This window comes from Scyliorhinus canicula, chromosome 8, assembly GCF_902713615.1.
Source record: "Scyliorhinus canicula chromosome 8, sScyCan1.1, whole genome shotgun sequence".
Classification (NCBI taxonomy): domain Eukaryota; kingdom Metazoa; phylum Chordata; class Chondrichthyes; order Carcharhiniformes; family Scyliorhinidae; genus Scyliorhinus; species Scyliorhinus canicula.
Genome location: NC_052153.1, coordinates 175,456,298 through 175,478,781, shown reverse-complemented (window position 1 = coordinate 175,478,781; position 22,484 = coordinate 175,456,298).

The window sequence follows — 22,484 nt, the reverse complement described above, 5'->3', positions numbered from 1 at the left end:
TCTACCCTGAATGAGAACACATTCCCATTGAACAATCCACATCTTTTCAACCTAAGATGAATTTGAACGCTTCATATGGATATAAAATTTGAAGGGCAACTTAACCTCAATGGAAGGCTAGCTGTGGGATGCATTAGATTGGTGTTTGTACTGCTATTTTGCAAGAAGCCTGAGGGGTAAGTGAGCAGATGCTTTGCCTTCCCATGAGGGAGGAACACATGGTTCGGACTATTTGTTACAAAGAATGTCACTGAGAAGCTTTCTGAATGTTACTGTGTTAGAACAATATTTGGGACAATCCTTAATGACTGTTGAACAATCAGAAGAAAAACTGGGTGAAATCGATAGATATCTGACATTCAAGTGTAGCTGCTAAATGTAAGCAATTTATTTTACCTTCTTCGGGTATTTGGTATTTGAAGTTGGATACGCTAAAAAATAACAAGGTAGATTTTCCCTTTGGCCCTGTGAATGCTCCGGAAATGTGTTCTATTTCCCTTACATCAGGATATAAGAACGTTAGAGATAGGAGTAGAAGCAGACCATTCAGCCTCTCGGCATGTGCTGCCATTCAATACGATCATGGCTGCTCTTCTACCTCAACCCGACATTCCTGCCTGCTGCCCATATCCCTTGATTCTCTGTGAGGTCAAAAACCCATCAATCTCAATCTTGAATTGGCCCAACAATCAAGAATGCACAACCCTCTGGGGTAGACAATTCCAAAGATCCTTCGTTGTGGCAGATATTTCCCATTTTGTCTGATTTGTCATTTATGGAACCTTACATTTCACAAGCCTCATTTCAGTTGCACAGTGGTTAATGCTGCTGCCTCACAGCATCAGGGACACGGTTTGATTCCGGCCTCGGGTAAACTTTGTACATTCTCCCCGTGTCTGCGTGGCTGCTCTGGTTTCCTCCCACAGTCCAAAGACATGCAGGTTTGGTGGATTGATCATGCTAAATTGCCCCTTAGTGTCCAAAGATTTGTTGGGGTTACGGTAATAGGGTGGAGGTGTGGGCCTAGGTCGAGTCTTCTTTTTTTAAAAAATAATTTTAATTCAAATTTTCAAATTTTCACAAAAAAGAAATCAATAACAGAAAATTCTAAGAACAAAAAGAACAGACCTCCCCCCCCCGTATATACAAAAGAGAAACAATAAATTAACGCCCGTCATTGGCAGAAAACAGATATTCAACCCAAAACAAAAACAAAGAGACAGCCCCCCTCCCCCCACCCCCTCCGGGTTGCTGCTGCTGCTGACCTTTTGTTTTTACCGTTCTGCCAGGAGATCTAGGAATGGTTGCCATCTCCTGAAAAACCCCTGCACTGACCCCCTTAGGGCAAATTTCACCCTCTCCAATTTAATAAACCCCGCCATATCGTTGACCCAGGCCTCCACGCTTGGGGGCCTCGCATCCTTCCACTGAAGAAGAATCCTCCGCCGGGCTACGAGGGACGCAAAGGCCAGAACACCGGCCTCTTTCGCCTCCTGCACTCCCGGCTCCACTGCAACGCCAAATATTGCGAGTCCCCAGCCTGGATTGACCCTGGATCCTACCACCCTCGATATCGTCCTTGCCACCCCCTTCCAAAATTCCCCCATCGCCGGGCATGCCCAGAACATGTGGTTTGCTGGGCTCCTTGAGCACCTAATACACCTGTCCTCGCTCCCAAAAAACCGGCTCATCCTTGTCCCGGTCATATGAGCCTAAGCCTCGCACAAGAAGAGGAGGAGTTCACCCTTTCTAGGGCATCCGCCCATGTCCCCTCCTCAATCTCCTCACCCAGCTCCTCCTCCCATTTACCTTTCAGCTCCTCCACCGAGGCCGCGTCTACCTCCTGCATCACCTGGTACGCTTCCGAGATCCTCCCCTCTCCATCCCATACCCCCGAGAGCACCCTGTCTTGAACCCCACGTGGCAGCAGAGGGAACCCTGCCACCTGCCGCCTGACAAACGCCCTTACTTGCATGTACCTAAAGGTGTTCCCCGGGGGGAGCCCAAACTTCCCCTCCAGCTCACCCAGGCTCGCAAACTTCCCGTCTATGAACAGGTCCCCCAGCCTCCTGACACCTGCCCTGTGCCAACTCAGGAACCCGCCAGCAATTCCCCCCGGAACAAACCGGTGGTTCCCCCGTATCGGGGACCCCATCGAGGCCCCCACCTCCCCCCTGTGCTGCCTCCATTGCCCCCAAATCTTGAGGGTAGCTGCCACCACCGGGCTCGTGGTATATCTCGTTGGAGGGAGCGGCAGCGGCGCCGTTACCAGCGCTTCCAGGCTCGTGCCCACACAGGATGCCATCTCCATCCTCTTCCATGCTGCCCCCTCCCCGTCCATTACCCACTTACGCACCATCGCTGCGTTGGCAGCCCAATAATACCCACAGAGGTTGGGCAACGCCAGCTCCCCCCCCCCCCCCATCCCTGCCCTGCTCCAAGAACACCCATCTCACCCTCGGGGTCCCGTGCGCCCACACAAACCCCGTAATGCTCCTGTTAACCTGCCTGAAAAAGGCCTACGGGATAAGGATGGGGAGGCACTGGAACAGGAACTGGAACCTCGGGAGCACCGTCATCTTGACTGACTGCACCCTACCCGCCAAAGACAGCGGCAGCATGTCCCACCTCTTAAACTCCTCTTCCATTTGCTCCACCAGCCTTGTGAGGTTTAGTTTATGCAAGGTCCCCCCAGCTCCTGGCCACCTGAACCCCCAAGTACCTGAAGCTCCTCTCCGCCCTTTTCAGTGGAAGCCTCCCAATCCCCCCCTCCTGATCCCCCGGGTGTCCCACAAACAGCTCGCTTTTCCCAAAGTTAAGCTTATACCCTGAGAAATCCCCAAATTCCCGGAGAACCCCCATCACCACCGGCATTCCCCCTACCAGGTCCGCCACATACAACAATAGGTCGTCCGCATAGAGCGACACTCGGTGCTCCTCCCCACCCCGGACCAGCGCCCTCCAATCCCCCGACTCCCTCGACGCCATAGCCAGGGGTTCAATTGCCAGCGCAAAAAGTAGGGGGGACAGGGGACACCACTGCCTCGTCCCTCGGTATAGTCGCAAATACTCCGACCTCATCTTATTCGTGGCCACACTCGCCATCGGGGCCTCATACAACAGCCTCACCCAACTAACAAATCCCTCCCCAAACCCAAACCTTTCCAACGCCTCCCACAAGTATCCCCACTCAACCCTATCAAAGGTCTTCTCCGCATCTAGCGCCACCACTATCTCCGCCTCCCCTTCTACCGCCGGCATCATAATAACGTTCAAGAGCCTCCGTATATTAGTGTTCAGCTGCCTCCCCTTCACAAACCCCGTTTGATCCTCGTGGATAACCTGCGGCACACAATCCTCTATCCTTGTGGCTAAGATCTTTGGCAACAACTTGGCGTCCACATTCAGGAGTGAGATCGGCCTGTATGACCCACACTGCAGGGGATCCTTGTCTCGCTTAAGAATCAAGGAGATCAGCGCCCGAGACATCATCAGGGGCGAAGCCCTCCCTCCCTCGCCTCGTTGAAGGTCCATCCAACATGGGGCCCAGCAGGTCTGCATATGCCTTGTAAAATTCAACCGGGAACCCATCCGGCCCCGGCGCCTTCCCCGACTGCATATTCCCTATCACTTTAACCAGCTCCTCAAGCTCACCTGCCGCCCCAGACCCTCCACCCGTCCCTCCTGCACCCTCGGGAATCTCAGCCGGTCCAAAAAACGCCCCATCCCCCCCTTCTCCGCCGGAGGTTCGGACCGATAGCCTCGGTAGTCTCGGTGCCTTCAGCACCTCCCAGACCATCCCCACTCGGACCTCCCCATTATCGTTGGCCTCTAGGTATCTCTCGATGCATCCTCGAACCCGCCCCCTCACATCCTCGTCTGCCAGCAGCCCCACCTCCAAGCACCACAACGGGCGCTGGTCCCTCTCCTCCCCCAGCTCGAGGTCCACCCAAAGTGGGGCATGGTCAGAAATGGATATCGTCGAGTACTCAGCGTCTACTACCCCCACAATAAGCGCCCTACTCAAAACAAAGAAATCAATCCGGGAGTAGGCCTTATGCACATGGGAGAAGTATGAAAATTCCCTGGCCCTCGCGAACCTCCAAGGATCCACCTCTCCTATCTGGTCCATAAACCCCCCCAGCACCTTAGCCGCCCCAGGCCTCCTACCCATCCTGGAACTGGATCGATCCAGTGGCGGATCCAGCACCGTGTTGAAATCCCCCCCCATTATCAGGCCCCCCACCTCCAAATCTGGAATCAGGCCCAACATGTGCCGCATGAAACACGCATCATCCCAATTCTGGGCATATACATTGACCAGCACCACCCGCTCCCCTTGCAGCTTGCCGCTCACCATCACGTACCTTCCGCCGCTGTCTGCCACCTCACTTGACGCCTCAAACGACACCCTCTTCCCCACCAGGATCGCCACCCCCCCCGGTTTTTTGCATCCAGCCCCGAATAAAACACTTGGCCCACCCACCCCTTCCTCAACCTAACCTGGTCCGCCACCTTCAGGTGCGTCTCCTGAAGCATAGCCACGTCCGCCTTCAGCCCCCTCAGGTGCGCGAACACGCGGGACCGTTTGACCGGCCCATTCAGTCCCCTCACATTCCAGGTGATCAGCCGGATCGGAGGGCCACCTGCCCCCCTCCCCCGTCGATTAGCCATCACCCTTCCGTAATCCGCCACGTGCCCGCGCCTCCCGCTCAGCCCGTTCCCCACAGCGACAGACCCCCATCCCGACCCCCTCTGCACGCTCCAGCTCCTTCTTGGCCATTCCAGCAGCAACCCGGTATCCCCCACCTCCCCCCCCCCCAAATCCCCCCCACCCCCACCCCCCCAAGCTAGGGCCCCCCTAGCTGCGTAACTCCGGTCATTGTCCTTCCGTAAGTCAGCCAACTCCTGCTGACCCCGGCTGCTCCCACCACCCCAATTACCCTCCCCAGTGTCACACAACCATTCCCCCAATGCCGACCCCGCCTCCTGCTTCTCCAGTGCGGGAGAGAAGCCCGCGCGCCCCATCACAAGCCCCACCCCCGACCCAAAACGCGGGAAGACAGGCACATAACCCAACAGGGCCGCGAACCCCACCCAAACCCGCAACCAGTGAAATAATAAAAATCCCAACATGATATGATAAAACACACAAGTAAACAGATAGCAGTCCCGAAAAGCAGAAAAGAAAAGGCAAGACAGCAAAAAAAAAAACGTTGTACAATAGAACCAAAAAGAGCGAAAGGATATCAAGGAGGACAAAGCCTCCGGCTGCGTACAACGTTCCCCAGCCCCCAGTCCTCATTTCAAGTCCAGCTTCTCTGCCTGGACAAAAGTCCAGGCCTCCACCGGGGAGTCAAAATAAAGTTGGCGGTCTTTATAAGTGACCCATAGGCGCGCCGGCTGTAACAGGCCAAACTTGACCCCCTTCTTGTGGAGCACTGCCTTCGCCCGGTTAAACCCAGCCCTTCTCTTCGCCACCTCCGCACTCCAGTCCTGGTAGATCCTGATCTCCGTCTTCTCCCGCTTCCTACTCCTCTCCCTCCTTGCCCAACGAAGCACACACTCACGGTCGACCAAGCGTTGAAAGCAGACCAGCACCGCCCTGGGCGGCTCGTTCTGCTCGGGCTTCCACAGCAGCACCCGATGGGAACTCTCCAGCTCCAGGGGTCCCCGGAACGACCCCGCGCCCATCAGTGAGTTCAGCATCAGGACCTCGTAGGCACCCAAATCCGAACCTTCCAGCCCCTCCGGGAGGCCCAAAATCTGCAGATTCTTGCGGCGGGAGCGGTTCTCCATATCCTCCATCCTTGCCAACCATTTCTTGTGAAGCGTCTCATGCGACTCCACCTTCACCGCCAGGCCGAAGAGTTTGTCCTCGTTCTCCAAAGCCTTCTGCTGCAGCTCCCGAATGTCCGCAGCCTGAGCTGTCTGAGTCGCCCCGAGTCTGCCCAGTGATGCCCTCAACAGCTCCAGGATCTCAGCTTTTAGTTCCTGGAAGGAGCGCAGCAGCATCTCCTGCTGCTCCCTCGCCCACTGCTGCCACGCTGCCAGTTCCACGCCCGTCGCCGTCTTGTCCTTTTTGCCTCGCACCTTCTTCTGCTGCAAAGTTGATTTTCTGGTCGCTCCACTTCTCGTCCAGCCCATCCACCTGCCGCCAAGCACAGAGGCTGCATTCCCACCCGGGGGAAAATCAGATCAGCGCCGTTGCGGGCCCTTAAAGAGCCCTTGGTGAGATCTTTTCACAGTTGTTTCCTCTGCTGCTAGAATTCAGCTTTCATTAAGGCCCTCAGGTCAGCTTGAGGCCTTTAAAGTCGCCCTTCCCCTGCCTGCATGCTGGAAGAGGCTTTTGTCTCTGCTGTAGCCCCAGCCAAATCTTTCACTGTTTCTGCAAGTCTGGTAACCAAGAAACATACCATTCCTGGGGGAAAATACTCCTCCAACATTCACCTATGCTTTTTCATCAAAATTCCATCCCATATTGCTTAAAAAAGAGCTCTTTTCTGTAACCTTGGGCAGGAGCTGCCTTTTGTGTGACCACTTACTCCATGGTGCACACCGGAAGTCCCTAGGTCGAGTCTTCTGAGGGATTGTGCAGACTTGATGGGGCAAATGGCCTTCTTCTGCACTGGAGGGATTATATGAGGACTCTATGGTTCATTTCCTACATTTGTGGTATTCGAGTCTCCGTCCCCTCCAAAATGGCACCATCGCATGGCGCGACACATGCCATTGGAACGGCGTTGGCACATCACCGGAAGGCTCTTCCCCGATGCTCCACCCTCGATGGGCCAAATTCCCAACTGGGCGGTGAACGTGTGGTCTCAGCAGTCGGGAACTCAGAGTGGCATCTGCGGAATGTGTCTAGCGTTCCATAGTTGGCCGGGAGCCATGCTGCCTGCCGGGTGTCTTCCGCGAGGGCTGGATGGACTGGTGGGGGATGGCCAGGGATAGCCAGTGATTGTCCTGTGGGGTTGTATTTGGTAGGTCATATCCATGCACGGCCGGCACCATGTTGTGTGGCGCAACCACTGTAGGTCATCGCCGCCCACATACGCAGCCATGGATCCGGCCATTCTCTGGCCGTTTTTGGCGCAGGAACCGGGAGTTTTACCCAGCGCTGCTGCTAGCCCCTCACCGTGGCAGAATCGGTGAGAGTTTGGCACCAATTTTTGCATCATAAATAGTCACAGTTCCCACGCTGGCAAAGGCACTTAGCCGCAAAAACGGAGAATCCAGCCCTATGTTCTATAATATAATAATCTTTACTGTCACAAGTAGGCTTACATTAACACTGCAATGAAGTTACTGTGAAAATCCCCTAGTCGCCGCAGTCCGGAGCCTGTTCGGGGACACAGAGGGAGAAATCAGAATGTCCAATTCACCTAACAGCACGGGCGTGATTCTCCGCACTCACGACGGGTCGGAGAATAGCGGGCGGCGCAAATTTTTACGGCGACGCTGGTCCGACGCCCTCCCGCTATTCTCCGAACCCCGCAAAAACTCGGAGTCGCCATTCCCGGCAAACGCCTCCATTACGCCCCCGACACGACCAGAATCGCTACAAGTTGCCCCCCCCGCTATTCACCGGCCCGGATGGGCCGAAGTCCCGACTTAATCGCGCACTGTTTACACGGCGTGAAACACACCTGCTATTTAAGTTCGTCAACCAGTCGTGCTGGCTGACGACTGCTTCCAGGAGGTTAGCGCACCGCTCAGCGCACCGCTCGAGTCTGGCCACAATGGGGAAGGCATCCCTGAGAATGGGAGGGGGGGAGTGGGGGAGACGGAGTGGGGGGAGTGGGGGAGATGGAGAGGGCAGTGGGGGAGATGGAGGGGGGGAGTGGGAGTGGGAGTGGGGGGGGGGGTTAGGTAGAGAGTGAGCGAGTGAGCCGTCCAACCCCGTAACAAAATGTCTGCCAGCATGCCATGGCGTGCCGGTCACGAGGACACGGCCGCTGGTTGCCCTGTGGCTTACGGCCACAGGCCACTGACACACCGGTGAGGAGGACATAGTTTACTGGCCGTTGGATGCAGAAAGTGACCAGGGGTTAGGCTGCCTGCGTGTCAGCTGCGCGACCAGGCCACCGGGACACACAGGTATCCCGTGGCTGGCGGCTGCCGAGTTGTCGACTAACCTCCGTCTAACATGTCCCGTTTCTCTGCCCCCCCACCACCCTTCTGTAGGTTAGCTCAATGTCTGTGAACAGAACGGCTATGTTCTGCGCAGTGGCTGGGGCCGCTGCACTGCATTTGGCGATGCAGCAGCATCCACACCCACAACCCGCAGTGGATGCAGGGCCAGCTGCAGCAGCAGAGGGAAGGACCGAGGAGTTGCCAGTCGTCGAGCAGCATGGGGGGAGGAGGAGGAGGGGGAGGAGGAGAGAGTGAGGGTGCAGCCACGGCGCCAGAGGCGACAACCAAGGCCGAGGGTGTACCATGTCCGGGTCTCTTTCCTAACAATGACGGACATCACCTGCAGGAGGAGACTCCGGCTGAGTAGGCAGACGGTGATACATATCTGTCACCTCGTGGCGCACCTCGCCCCACGTGGAACGGGGGGAGGACACGCGATCCCGGTTGCCATCAAGGTGATGGTCGCTCTTAACTTCTATGCTACCGGCTCCTTCCAGTCTCCGAGCGGGGACGTCTCCGGGATCTCCCAGTCATCGGTGCACAGGTGCATCCGGGATGTGACCGACGCCCTCTATGCCATCGCGTACCGCTACATCATCTTTCCCGAGGACCAAGCAAGTCAAGACTCACGAGCTCGTGGATTTGCCAGCGTGGCCGGGATACCGAGGTTGCAGGGGGCAATCGATTGTGTTCACGTCCCCATGCGCCCGCCTGCAGGGGACAGGGACGTGTTCACAAACAGAAGGGGGACATACTCCATGAATATCCAGGTGGTATGCGACCCCAACATGAGGATCATGTGCAAGGTTCCCAGGGAGTGTGCATGACTCCTACATACTGGCGCAGTCGTTCATCCCTGCGATGTTTGAGGGACGTCCCCCCCGGCTGAGGGGCTGATTGCTAGGCGACAGGGGTTATCCGCTGAGGTCTTGGCTGATGACGCCTATACGGAGGCCTCAGACCAATGCAGAAACACGATACAACGAGGCCCATGCAGCAACCAGGGGTGTGGTGGAGCGCTGCCTTGGCCTCCTGAAGATGAGATTCAGGTGCCTGGACCGCTCCGGAGGGGCCCTGCAGTACCAGGCCGACAGGGTCGCTCGCATTGTTGTGGTCTGCTGTGCGCTGCACAACATCGCGATGCAGAGGGGAGATGATCTGCTGCAGGAGGCGGAGGGAGAAGCCAGTGGCAGTGGTGCCAGCACAGAGGAGGAGGAGGAGGAGGAGGAGGAGAGGGAGGAGGAGGAGGAGGAGGCTGGTGGAGTGGCAGGCGCAGCACGCAGACACGACCCAGGTGCTGGTGATGTCCAGGAGGCGGCACGACAGACCCGGCGAGGACGGCGGGCACGCAACGCCTTGGTGGCAGCACGGTTCTCGCGTCGCATGTGACGTCCCCGCTGAACACCAAACCACCACCTGCATCGCTAGTCGTGCAGAGGGTCAACACACAACTTCTACCACCACAACCCCCCCCCCCCAACCCCCTCTCAGTGTACACTGCTCCACTTAGACATCACCCTTACCACTGGGTCCAGATGGTATGGCACAACATTGATGGCTGTGTCAGCGGGTGTGATCAGTGCCATGTGGAATGATGACAGCCCGCTCTGCGAAGAGCTGTGAGCTCAGAATCGTTAGAGAGAGTCTGACCCATGGCAATAGCTGAACCATCCACCTTGGTGGCCGCTGAGATCGTCACGGACACTCCATCACGTGCCCGCGTGGGCTAGCTGTGGGAGGGGGTGGGGAGAGGGGCAGGGACTGCACACCCGGCACCGAAGTTTCACCGCTCGTCAACCCCAGCGACACTCGGTCACCATTACGATTCCTGTGGCTGTGGAACAATCACACGGTATTACAAGTAAGGTGGAACAGTGCGTTTAATGTTAACAATTATTTACAGGTGCCCTAGCCCCGACAACTAAACTGTGCCCTTCACCCGTGCCAACTTACTCAGTGTCTATCTTAGTTGCCTTACGGGCCCTAACACTACGTCTACGTGAGTCCGCAGATGATACAGCAGGAGTAGAGGAGGACTGCTGCGACTCGCCCCCCTCGACTCGTTTCTCCTTGGCCAAGCGTTTCCTGGGGCGACCCGGCCTTGTTGGGCCAGCCTGCTCTGCGGGCGTCTCGGGTGACGTTGTGCCACCCTGCTCTGCCTGCTGCCCACCCGATGCACCAGGGATGGGACGGGGGGAGGCCATGAATTCCAGGACGTCCCGTGATGGACTTAATGGGACGGGCCCCGAAACCTCCTCCTCCCTCGGGGAACCCGGTGGCCCCCGGGCCTCACTTTGGGACAGAGGTGCGAGCGGGGAGGTGCCCCGTCGCACCACCGACACCTGGCGCTGCCAGTCCTGGAGGCCTGCAACGGTATCGACCAGGATCCGAAGGTTTGCAGACACGGAGTCCAGGGAGTTAGACATTCCCGCCAGGGACTGTGCGACCTCAACCTGTGTGTGCACGCCATCCAGCACATGTGTCAGGCGGTTGATGCTCTCGGTGACTGACTGCTGCGACTGGGCCATGACCTGGTGAGACTGGGCCAAGGCCTGCAGGGCGCCGGCAATGTCGTTTTGCCTCTGGCACATTGCTGCCTGTGAGAGGGCAGCCCTGTCCAGGGCCGAGGATGACGTGTGCACATTAACCCCAATGCCTTGCATAACCTGACCCATTGCCTCCACCGCGGATGCCATCCGTGCGGTGTCGGATTGGGTCTCTGCCAAGAGCGGCACCACTCCCTGCTCATGGACGCGTTTCGACTCCTCTAACAGCGTCTGCAGAGTCTGGAAGACAGCCCTCATCCCGTCATTGTCTCCCTGGGTTTCTTGAGGCATCGGCTGTGCGGGTGGGTTGAGAAACTCCAGGAACTCCGAAAACATCTGGGAGCCAGCTGCATGCTGGGCCTGGTCTGGCCTCCGTGCGTCCGGGCCCTCGGTTGCTCCGACTTCCACCTGCTGTACCTGCTCAGCTGTGATGTGCGAACCAGACTGTGACCCAGGAGACTCATCACTAAATAGGCCCGCCGGGGTGAGTGTCTCTGGGATGATGGATGTTGTGGGAGATAGCAGTGCCGCAAGCCCGATGTTGTCGCAATTTAGCGCCTCCTCAATGTTGTCGGGCCGCTCAGAGTCCGGAGGGTTATCGCTGGCCATTTCCGTGGCTTGTGGTATCGCCACCCTCTGGGTGTCCTGATCTGCAGATTGGGTTGGGGAGGATGGGACTCCCCGCTGATCTGGCACCCTCTGTCGTGCGGCTCCGGGTGAGGTGGGGGCAGATGCCTGTGTCCGTCTGCAGCCTGACGGCCTGGTCGTTCGGCATCACGTCCTAGGGAAGGGAATGAGACGGGTTATTTAGATTTGCTCGGCAGGCCGCTGGACGGTCCCAGTGGGCAGCGTGTGAAGGGACAGAGGATGGGGAGGTATCCCAGTGGGCAGGGTGTGTGAAGGGACAGAGGATGGGGGAGGTATCCCAGTGGGCAGGGTGTGTGAAGGGACAGAGGATGGGGGAGGTATCCCAGTGGGCAGGGTGTGTGAAGGGACAGAGGATGGGGGAGGGGTGGGCGTTTGTCAAGGAGGGTTGTCTCACTTGTTGCAGCTCCACCAACCTCGCATAGCGCGACATCCCGGGTGGCAGACCCCCCCAACAAGTTCCAGTGCCCTCTGCTCAAAGGTGGTGAGAGGGTGCAGGTTGGGCGAACACTCTCTGGTGCCGCTCACGGGTGTTGTGAGCGGACTTGGCCTGTTGGGGGAGGATACATAGGTAGATCATTACAATACGGCAGGTATCAGCAGTCCGTTCAGATACTGGCACAGTTTGGGGGTCAAGTTGTCATAAGACGATTGCATCTCTCCATGTGGCCAGAGCGCTGGGTCTGTGACAACTTTGTGAACCACCCTCAAATAACTCTGCCCCAATCCCCCTCCACCCCCCCATGCCAGGGGGGAAGGTGGGTGATTAAGTAAAGGGGGGGGGAGGGATGGTTGTGACCAGGGGGCACCTTCTTGGCACTTACCCTGGCAGCCCTGGTGAGGTCGTGAAGCTTTTTTCGACACTGCTCTGCTGAGCGAGGGGTCTGCCCCACAGCACTGACGGCAGCACCCACCTCACGCCAGGCCTGGCGTACCGCGCTGGCAGGTTGGCGATGCCCTCTCCGCGGGCAGATGATGCCCCTCCTCTGCTCGACAGCATCGAGCAGCGTCTCGACATCGGCCTCCACAAAACGAGGTGCAGCTCTCCTGGGCTCCGACATCATGGCCTACAGATTCTGTGCTCGCCCGCGCCTTTTTACTGCGTCGGGCGGCGTCACGTGGGCGTGATCTTGTCGTCGCCGCGTTCCGTCATCATCGCGCACGTGATTGACGCGGCCGCGTTCCTAGCCCATTTCCCGGACGTGAATACGTCGGGAAATGGATCCTTCCTGACCGTCGTAAAACGCGCCCGTTTTTTACGACAATTTCGCGATTTTTTGCGGGTGCGGAGAATTCCGCCCCACGTCTTTCAGACTTGTCGGAGGAAACCGGAGCACCCGGAGGAAACCCACGCAGACACAGGGAGAACGTGCAGACTCCACACAGACTGTGACCCAAGCCGGGAATCGAACCTGGGGCCCTGGCACTGTGAAACAACAGTGCTAACCACTGTGCTACCCTGCTGCCCCCTCACCGATGCTGTGGCCGGAAAACAGGATGCAATTCCATATTCCATGCCATGCAAATTGAACCATGGCATGGAGTAAGAGGGGATTCCTGCGGGAATCCTAATATCAGGCCGCCATCTTGAGCTGCCAGCTCAAAAGCGGAGTCCCGGCACCACTCATCCACGCAGCTACATTGGTCACGCAGCTCCAACCACCCCCCCCCCCCCCCCCAGCACCACAAAGTAGCTCTGACCCTTCCCGTACTTTAAATTGGCCCTGACCACCCACCACCACACAGCAGCACCCCCCCCCTTTGGATTGCCTAGGTACCCCCTCCTACCCCCAAGTACGGCAGTGACCCACCCGCAAACCCACAGGTCCCTTGTACAAAGGACACCTCCCTGAGGGACCCTCTGCCTAAAAGAACCCCTTCACAGACACCCCCTCCACACAGACCTTACCCCCACCCCCCCCACCCACACCTTAACAAAGCCTCCCTCCCCTGAGAAAAGAGATTCCTGTCTGAAAACTAGAGTACAGTCCAGACAGGGGCAGTGTTAGCGTTATAGTTGTAATACTTAGTTTGCAGCTGGTTCCCACAGATTCACTGTCTGCAATCCATTCATGGCCTTCATGGTTTGTGATTGAAAGCCTGTAATATCCTAACCATCTGCCGCTTTGACCCTTTCATATCCCTTCACGCTTCAGTGGCCTAAGTGGTGAAACCCCAATGTTTGTCAACATTGCCCACATCAACGAGATGCCAGTGCAGTGAAATTACACTTTTAGTGCAACTGCAGCTCTGTTCTGACCAGTGACTGGGGTTCTGCTCCCAGGGCTCTGTGCAAACTCCCTGGGCGGGATTTCCCTGTCTTCAAACTGCATGTTTCTCGGCGGCGCGAGACGACGTGTCGTTCACTGGTGGCGGGATTCTCCGCTCCCACCACTGTCAATGAGAGTTCCCATTGAAGCCACCTCATACCGTCGGGAAATCTACAGGCAGGGGTGCATTGCTGGTGGGACAAAAGACCTTGGCGCCAACGAGCGGCTGAAGAATTTTGGCTCCTATTAGGCCGGGGTTCATGCACTCCCACGTGATTAGCGCCGAGCCAGTCACATGGTCCATCAAGCCCACCCCCTTAAAGGGTCATGGGACCACAGCTTCTCAACTACCTTATTAACCTGTCCTGCAATCTTCAGGGATATGTGGACATTCACTCCAAGGTCTGTCACTTCCTTTATACCTCTCAGTATCCTCTTATTTATTATGTATTCCTTTGTCTTGTTTGACTTCCCCAAAAGCAGACCAAGGCAGGCCAGCAGCACGGTTCGATTCCCGTACCAGCCTCCCCAGACAGGCGCCGGAATGTGGTGAGTAGGGGCTTTTCACAGTAACTTCATTGAAGCCTACTCGTGACAATAAGCGATTTTCATTTCATTTCATTTCATGCATCACCTTATGGTTTTCTGCGTTGAATTCTTTTGTGACTTTTCTGACAACCTGACCAGCCCATTGATCTCTTCCTGCAGTCTACTGCCATCCTCATCATGATCATCCAGGCAGCCAATTATTATGCCATCTGCAAACCTGTTGATCATTCCCTGATATTTACATCCAAATCATTAATATGTACCACAACAAGCAGAGCACCTAGCACTGAGATCTGCAGAATTCCACTGGAAAGAGTTTTCCAGTCACAAAAATATCCATTGACAATTACCCTTTGATTCCTGCTACCCAATTTTGTATCCAGCTTGCTACATTCCCCTGGATGCCATGAGATGTTATTTTTTTTAACTAATCTGCCATATGGAATTTTATCAAAAGCCTTGTTAAAATCCATGTAGAACACATCAACTGTATTCATCAATCCTCCTTGTTACTTCTTCAAAAATGTCAATGATGTTGGGCCTCACGGTAGCATGGTGGTTAGCATCAATGCTTCACAGCTCCAGGGTCCCAGGTTCGATTCCCGGCTGGGTCACTGTCTGTGTGGAGTCTGCACATCCTCCCTGTGTGTGCGTGGGTTTCCTCCGGGTGCTCCGGTTTCCTCCCACAGTCCAAAGATGTGCGGGTTAGGTGGATTGGCCATGCTAAATTGCCCGTAGTGTAAGGTTAATGGGGGGATTGTTGGGTTACGGGTATACGGGTTACGTGGGTTTAAAGTAGGGTGATCATTGTTCGGCACAACATCGAGGGCCGAAGGGCCTGTTCTGTGCTGTACTGTTCTATGTTCTATGTTAGTTAGACACAAACAAATCCATAGAACATAGAACATTACAGAGCATTACAGACCCTTCTGCCCTCGATGTTGCGCCGACCTGTGAAACTGTGATCATCCATTCTGATGATCTTTGATTAATACATGCCTTTTTCAGTCACAGTTTATCCTGTCACTCAGAAGTGACCCCAATAACTTTCCTTATACACTGGTTAGATTGACTGGCGGGCTCAATTTCTCCCTCACTCCCTTTGTAAACATATGTGCAACATTTTTAGGCATCCAATTCTCCAACACCTTGTGGTAGTCACCACTGCTCTCCTGAACCTCACGTACAACAAGTGCGTGTTCCGCAACAACCGCTTAGCCATCCTTGGCTATGTTGTGGAAAATGGAGTTCTAGGGCCCGACCCCTCATGGAACTCCCACTCCCCCACTGCCCCAAATCTCTGAAACAAGGGTTTTTTCTCCCAGTGGGTCCTGAACTATGCGGCAAGGCCCGCCCACTCATTCACTCCACAGTTTTCCCCCTGACGGCTGTGGCCCGCTAGGCCTTCAACCACATCAAGGCTGACATCGCCAAGGCCACGATACATGCGGTCAACGAGACCCTCCCTTTTCAGGTCGAGAGCGATGCATCGGGCGTTGCTCTTGCCACCACCCTCAATCAGGAAGGCAGACCTGTGGCATTCTTTTCCAGCACCCCCCATGCCTCCGAAATTTGGCACTCCTCTGTCGAAAAGGAGGCCCAAGCCATCGTAGAAGCTGTGCGGCATTGGAGACATTACCTGGCTGGCAGGAGATTCACTCTCCTCACTGACCAACGGTCGGTTGCCTTCATGTTTGATAATACACAGCGGGGCAAGATCAAAAATGATAACATTTTGAGGTGGAGGATCGAGCTCTCCACCTACAATTACAAGATTTTGTATCGCCCCAGGAAGTTCAACGAGCCACCTGATGCACTATCCCGAGGTTCATGTGCCAGCGTACAAGTGGACCGACTCCAGGCCCGACACGATGGCCTCTGTCACCCAGGGGTCACCCGGTTCTTTCACTTCTTAAAGACCCGCATCCTGCCCTACTCCATTGCGGAGGTCAGGGCTTATCACCAGAAACTGCCAGGTCTGTGCTGAGTGCAAGCCGCACTTCTACCGTCCAGACCAAGCGCACCTGGTGAACGCCTCAGCATGGACTTCAAGGGGCCCCTCCCCTCCACCGACCGAAACACGTACTTCCTGAACGTGGTCGATGAATACTCCAGATTCTCCTTCGCCCCGATATGACGTCTGCCACAGTCATTAAAGCACTCAACAGCATCTTCACTCTGTTTCACTTCCCCGCTTACGTCCACAGCAACCGGGGTCCTCCTTTATGAGTGATGAGCTGCGTCAGTTCCTGCTCAGCAGGGGCATTGCCTCGAGCAAGATGACCAGCTACAACCCCCGGGGAAATGGGCAGGTGGAGAGGGAGAATGGGACGGTCTGGAAGGTTGTGCTGCTGGCCCTGTGGTCTAAAAATCTCCCGGTCTCCCGCTGGATGGAGGTCCTGCCCGATGCGTTCCACTTCATCACATTGCTACTTTGCACTGCAAGTAATGAAACCCCCCATCAACGTCTCCTTGCCTTCCCCAGGAAGTGCACCTCCGGAATTTTGCTCCCAATGTGGCTGGCAGCTCCAGGACCCGTCCTCCTCCGCAAACACGTGCGGCACCACAAATCGGACCCGTTGGTCGAAAGGGTACAGCTGCTGCATGCAAACCCGCAGTAAAGGCATGCCCCAATGGCCGCCAGGACACAGACTCCCTCAGGGACCTGGCACCAGCTGGATCCCCACCCACGACCCCACACCACTCGGCACCCCCCTCCGATTGCCCCGGTGCCACCCACCCTCCCCCCAGTGCACCTCGCTACAGCCCCCGCCACAGGACGATCCGTCCTCCCACTGGTGCCACCTGGGGATGAAGATGAGGACAACATGCTCCCGGTGTCACAGGCGACTGCGGCGCTCACAGCTATGTGTGAATTTTTCAAAAGACTGTAAACCTTAAATTCTCACATACTTGTAAATAGTTTTTCCACACCCCCACTGGACTCTTTTTTAACAGGAGGTGAATGTGGTAGTCACCACTTTTTGTATAATATGTGTATTAGAGGTAATACAGTAAGGCTCCTGTACTACAGGTACAGGGGTAGATCCCTGCCTGCTGGTTCCACCCAGCAGGCAGAGTATAAATGTGTGTGCACACCGAGCTGCTACCATTTCTAGTAGCAGCTGCGGGAGGCAACACATCTCTGCTTAATAATGCCTCGACAACTCTATACTCTCGTCTCGTCGTGATTGATAGTGCATCACACCTCATCAATAAGGATTGGATCATGATAAACAGACCCTCTATAATTTTCACCTTGGCCTCTTTTAACAGCCTGGAGGTACATTTCTTCCGGCCCTGCGATGTACCCACTTTCAAGGATGTTCATTCTATTAAAATTTCCACTCCCCACATGTTGATCACATTCAGTACTTCACTCTCCTCCTCCTTAAGTGCAACATCTGCATTTCCCCCTTCCTGCATGAAGACAAATGCAGAGTATTAATTAAGAATCATATCAATATCTTCCACCTCTACACACGGGTTATTCTTTTTGTTTTTTTGTAGGCCATACTCTTTCCTTAGTTATCCTCTTACTCTTGATGAATTTATAAAATGTCTTTGGTTTCTCTTTGATATTCTTTGTCAAGATATGAAGTCTGGCTGGGTCATTGTCCATGTGGAGTTTGCACATTCTCCCCGTGTCTGCATGGGTTTCACCCCCACAACCCAAAGATGTGCAGGATAGGTGGATTGGCCACGCTAAATTGCCCCATAATTGGAAAAAAAGAATTGGGTACTCTAAAATTTAAAAAAAACAAATTAAATCTCCAGCCCATTACCTTTAATCTATGCCCCCTGGTTATTGACCCCTCTACGTCAGGGAAATATTCCTTCCTATCTCCCCTATCTACGTCCTTCAACATTTTGTACACCACAATCAGGCCCCTCCTCAGCCTTCCCTGTTCTAAGGAGAACAGCTCAAGCCTAACCAGCCTCTCTATAGCCGAAATGCTCCAGCCCAGACAACATCCTGGTGAAACTCCTTGGCACCAACTCTAGTTAATCACATCCTTCCCATAGTGTGGTGACCAGAATTGCACACAGTACGTTTGGCATAACAAGCATTTTATGCAGCTCCATCATAACCTCCCTGCTCTTATATTCTATGCCTCGGTTAATGGAAGCAAGTATCCAATATGCCTTCTTAAACACCTTATTTACCTGTTTTGCTGCCTTCAGAGATCTTTGGACATGCACCCTAAGGTCCTTCTGGTCCTCTGTACTTCCTAGCTTTGTGTTGTTCATCATGTATTCCCTTGCCTTGTTAGTCCTCCAAAAATGCATCACCTCACACTTTTCATGGTTAAAATCCACTGTTCTGCCCACCTGTCCAACCCATTTATATCATCCTGTAATTGAAACCTTTCTTTCTCGCAACTTATCACACCACCAATTATTGTGTCACCTGCAAACTTACTGGTCATATCCCCCACATTTACGGCTAGATCAATAATGTGCACTACTAGGGCAGCACGATGGCGCAGTTGGTTATCCCTGCTGCCTCACGGCGCCGAGGCCCCAGGTTCGATCCAGGCTCTGGTTCATTGTCCGTGTGGAGTTTGCACATTCTCCCCGTGTCTGCGTAGGTTTCGCCCCCACATCCCAAAGATGTGCAGGGTAGGTCAATTGCCCACATTAAAATTGCCCCTTAATTGGAGAAAATGAATTGGCTATTCTAAATTTATACAAAAAAAAATAATAATAATAATGTGCACTATAAACAGTCAGGAACTCAGCACCGATTCATGCGGTACACCATTGGAAGATAGATGTCCAATCACAAAAACAACCTTCAACCTCACACTCTGCCTCCTGCCACTAAGCCAATTTTGGATCTAATTTGCCCTGGATCGCGTGGACACATCCCCTCTTGCTCAGTTTCCCATGTGGGACCTTGTTAAAACCTTACTGAAGTCCATGTAGACAGCATCAACAGCACTACCTTCATCGACACACCTCGTCACCTGCTCGAAACATTCAATCAAACTGGTTGGAAATGATGTCCCCATGACAAAGCCATGCTGACTATCCTTGATTAATCCTCGCTCCTCCAAGTGGAGATGAATTTTGTGCCTCAGTTTTTTTCACAATTATTCCCCTATCAATGATGTTAGACTCACTGCATCAGTAATTACCTGTTTTTCCCCTCCATCCCTTCTTAAATAATGATGCCATATTACATTTCACAGAATCATAGCATTTAGAGTGCAGGAGGCCATTCAGCCCATCGAATCTGCAGCAGCCTATGGAAAGAGCACCCTTTTTAAGCCCACACTTCGAACCTATCCACGTAACCCCACCTACCTTTTTGGACACTAAGGACAATTTAGCATGGCCAACCCACCTAACATGCATATCTTTGGACTGTGGGAGGAAACCATAGCACCCGGAGGAAGTCCACGCAGACACGGGGAGAATGAGCAGACTCCGCACAGACAGCGATCCAAGCCAGGAATCAAACCTGGAACCCTGGAGCTGTGAAGCAACTGTGCTAACCACCATGCTACCTTGTTGCCCACCTCACCTCTGCCCATACACCTCTCAGCATTCTGTAGTATTGAGTTCTTGGTGTCTGACATTAGCTTTTCTGTTCTTCTTCATATTACCTCTGAGGGCAGCACTGTAGCAGAGCGCAGTGGAGATTAACAAGAATCTGCCAGGGCTCGAAAATTGCAGCTATGAGAAGAGATTAGATAGACAAGGTTGAACAGAAGAGGCTAAGGGCTGATCTAATTAAGGTGTACCAACTTATTAGTGGCCTAGACAGGATAAACAGGAAAGACTTGATTCTCCTAGCTGAGGGATCAATTATCAGGTGGCATGGATTTAAGGTGATTGGTAGAAGGATTAGAGGGGACATGAGGTAAACGTTTTTCACCCAGAGGGTGGTGGGCACTTGGAATTCACTGCCTAAGTTGGGAGGAATCAGCAAGCGTCAGGGGGAGGGGGAATTTGGGTGGGAGGGTCTAATTAGTTTGGGTTAGGGGGTATTGGGAAATCAGAGAGGGTGTCAGAGAGAGGTTGGGGGTTTAGTCAGGGGTTTGAGGGAGTCAAACTCTAGGGGGGGTCAATTGTATATTTATCCAGGAGTTAAACTAAGAATTAGGCTAGACCAAGTGGTCTCCTACTCTGCTGTAAACTTTCTGAACGTTCAATAATTTTTCTGTCTAACATTTTCTGAGTAGCTGTTCAGGTGATTAAGTCAGACCATCAGAAGTCTAGGTCTCTAACCCAGAGTTGGAGATGGTTTGGGAGGGTCTCGAGGAGCAGGGGAATTACCCATCAGAAGTTCAAACTTCCAGGGAAATTTCCATGGAGTCTTGGGACATCTGAGGAGCCCCGGAGTGCCTTTCTGTTGGTATGCCCTGTCAGCCAACAGTCTGGAGACCAGAAGACCTAGGCCATAACTTTGGGATGTATTCCACCAGATTCAAATGTGGAGGAGGTGACAGGAGATGTTTATGAAATAGTCCAAGAAATGGCTGCTCCTTCTCCACATTGACTGAAGATCATCCTTGTGATGTCAACTTGGTTTTGCGGAACACTCTCTGTAAGTACACTCGGTGTGTTGACGAACAAACTCATGGAGAGAAGATGCTGGGCAATGTCATTTGTCCATTTTTCATTCTTACGAGTCATTAACTTGACCAAGCACTATTCTGAATTTTCTCCCTAAATATTGACAATGAGTGAAAACAATAAAACTTGATGGGTTTTTACTTAAAGTGTGCGATAATTCAAGATCTGCAAATTTTCTTTGCTAACGTGAGTTGGGATATTTCTATGAAGGATGAAGATATAAATATGAGTACACACATCATAAATGATTATATCATTTTCAGTGAACAACATCACGGTGGCACAGTGGTTAGCATAGCTGCCTCACCGCACCAGGGACCCGGGTTTGATTCCAGACTAGGGTCACCGTCTACATGGCGATTGCACTTTCTCCCAGTATCTGTGTGAGTTTCCTCCGGGTTAACCGGTTTCCTCCCCCTGTCCAAAGATATGGAGGTTAGGTGGATTGGCCATGCTAAATTGCCCCCAAGAGTCCAATGATGTGCAGATTTGGTGGGGTTCTGGGTATAGGGCGGAGGATTGGGCTGAAGTAGAGTGTTCTTTCAGAGGACCGGTGCAGACTTGATGGGTTGAAAGGCCTCCTTCTGCACTGTAGTGATTCTATGGAAACTGATTATGATCCATCCGAGTGAGAAACCCTGGATTGCAAAGAAATAATGGAAGAAAGTGAAATTACATTTAGTGTAGTGGAGCAAGGCAATCTTGACAGACTGTAAAATCAAGGTGAGAATCGAAATTCAGAATGCAAAAGATGCATATCGAGACAGACTATAACTATTTTTTGACAAATAAACCCAGAGATACATCAAAGTTTTTGCACAAAATGTCAGGCTTCACATTGAAAAAGAGAAATTACCTTTTTTTTCTCACAAAATCCTCGTGATGTTTTGAATGAATTGAACAGATTCTTTGAGCTGGTTTGAAAATGATTCATTTAAGTAACATACAATTTTGCAACAGGCTTCACTTTGTGAACTAGAATGATCCCCACAAATGGGAAGTAGAGAAGCAATTCAAGTGAGTGAATCCTCATGTGGCCCAGATCAGATCAGTGGAAACATTCTGAAGGAATGGGCTCATGAGCTGCCAGTTTCTTTCTCACTGGTCTTTCAGGAATCGCTTGATGCGCATCCTGCTCCTTACTACTGGAAATCAACCATCATTGGCCCAGTTGCGCAAAAGTCATGGCCTGCTGAGTTGAATGATTACCAGCCGGTTGCACTTACATCAAGAGTCATGAAGTGTTTTGAGTACATGGTCGCAAAACGTCTTTTAGATTCTCTTGTTCCACATATTTCTCGGTCACTGTTTGCCTATCAACCTGATAAGACAGTGGACAATTGCTGTTCTGACCCTGGGCCATCTGATCCAGCATCACACAGATAGGTTCGGCAACTATTCTCATGCTACCTTTGTTGATTTCTCATCGGTTTTTAGTACCATACAATGAAAGTTTATTGAAAATTGATAAACGTTGATGTTCATCCAACACTCCTACTTTGGATCAGTGGTTTTCTTACACAACAGGACACAATGGATACTTGTTTCGGGGATTTATTTGGAGCTTGTGTTAATAAATACTGGGGGCTGTATATTGTCACCTTTACTTTTCATCCTCAATACTATTAATTGTCAATCAGAATATGACAATATAGCGATCCTGAAGTCGCTGATAATATGGTACTTGTAGGTCGTAACAGGAACAACAAAGTAAACTACAATAATTCTGTGGAAAAGTTTGTAAAATGGGACG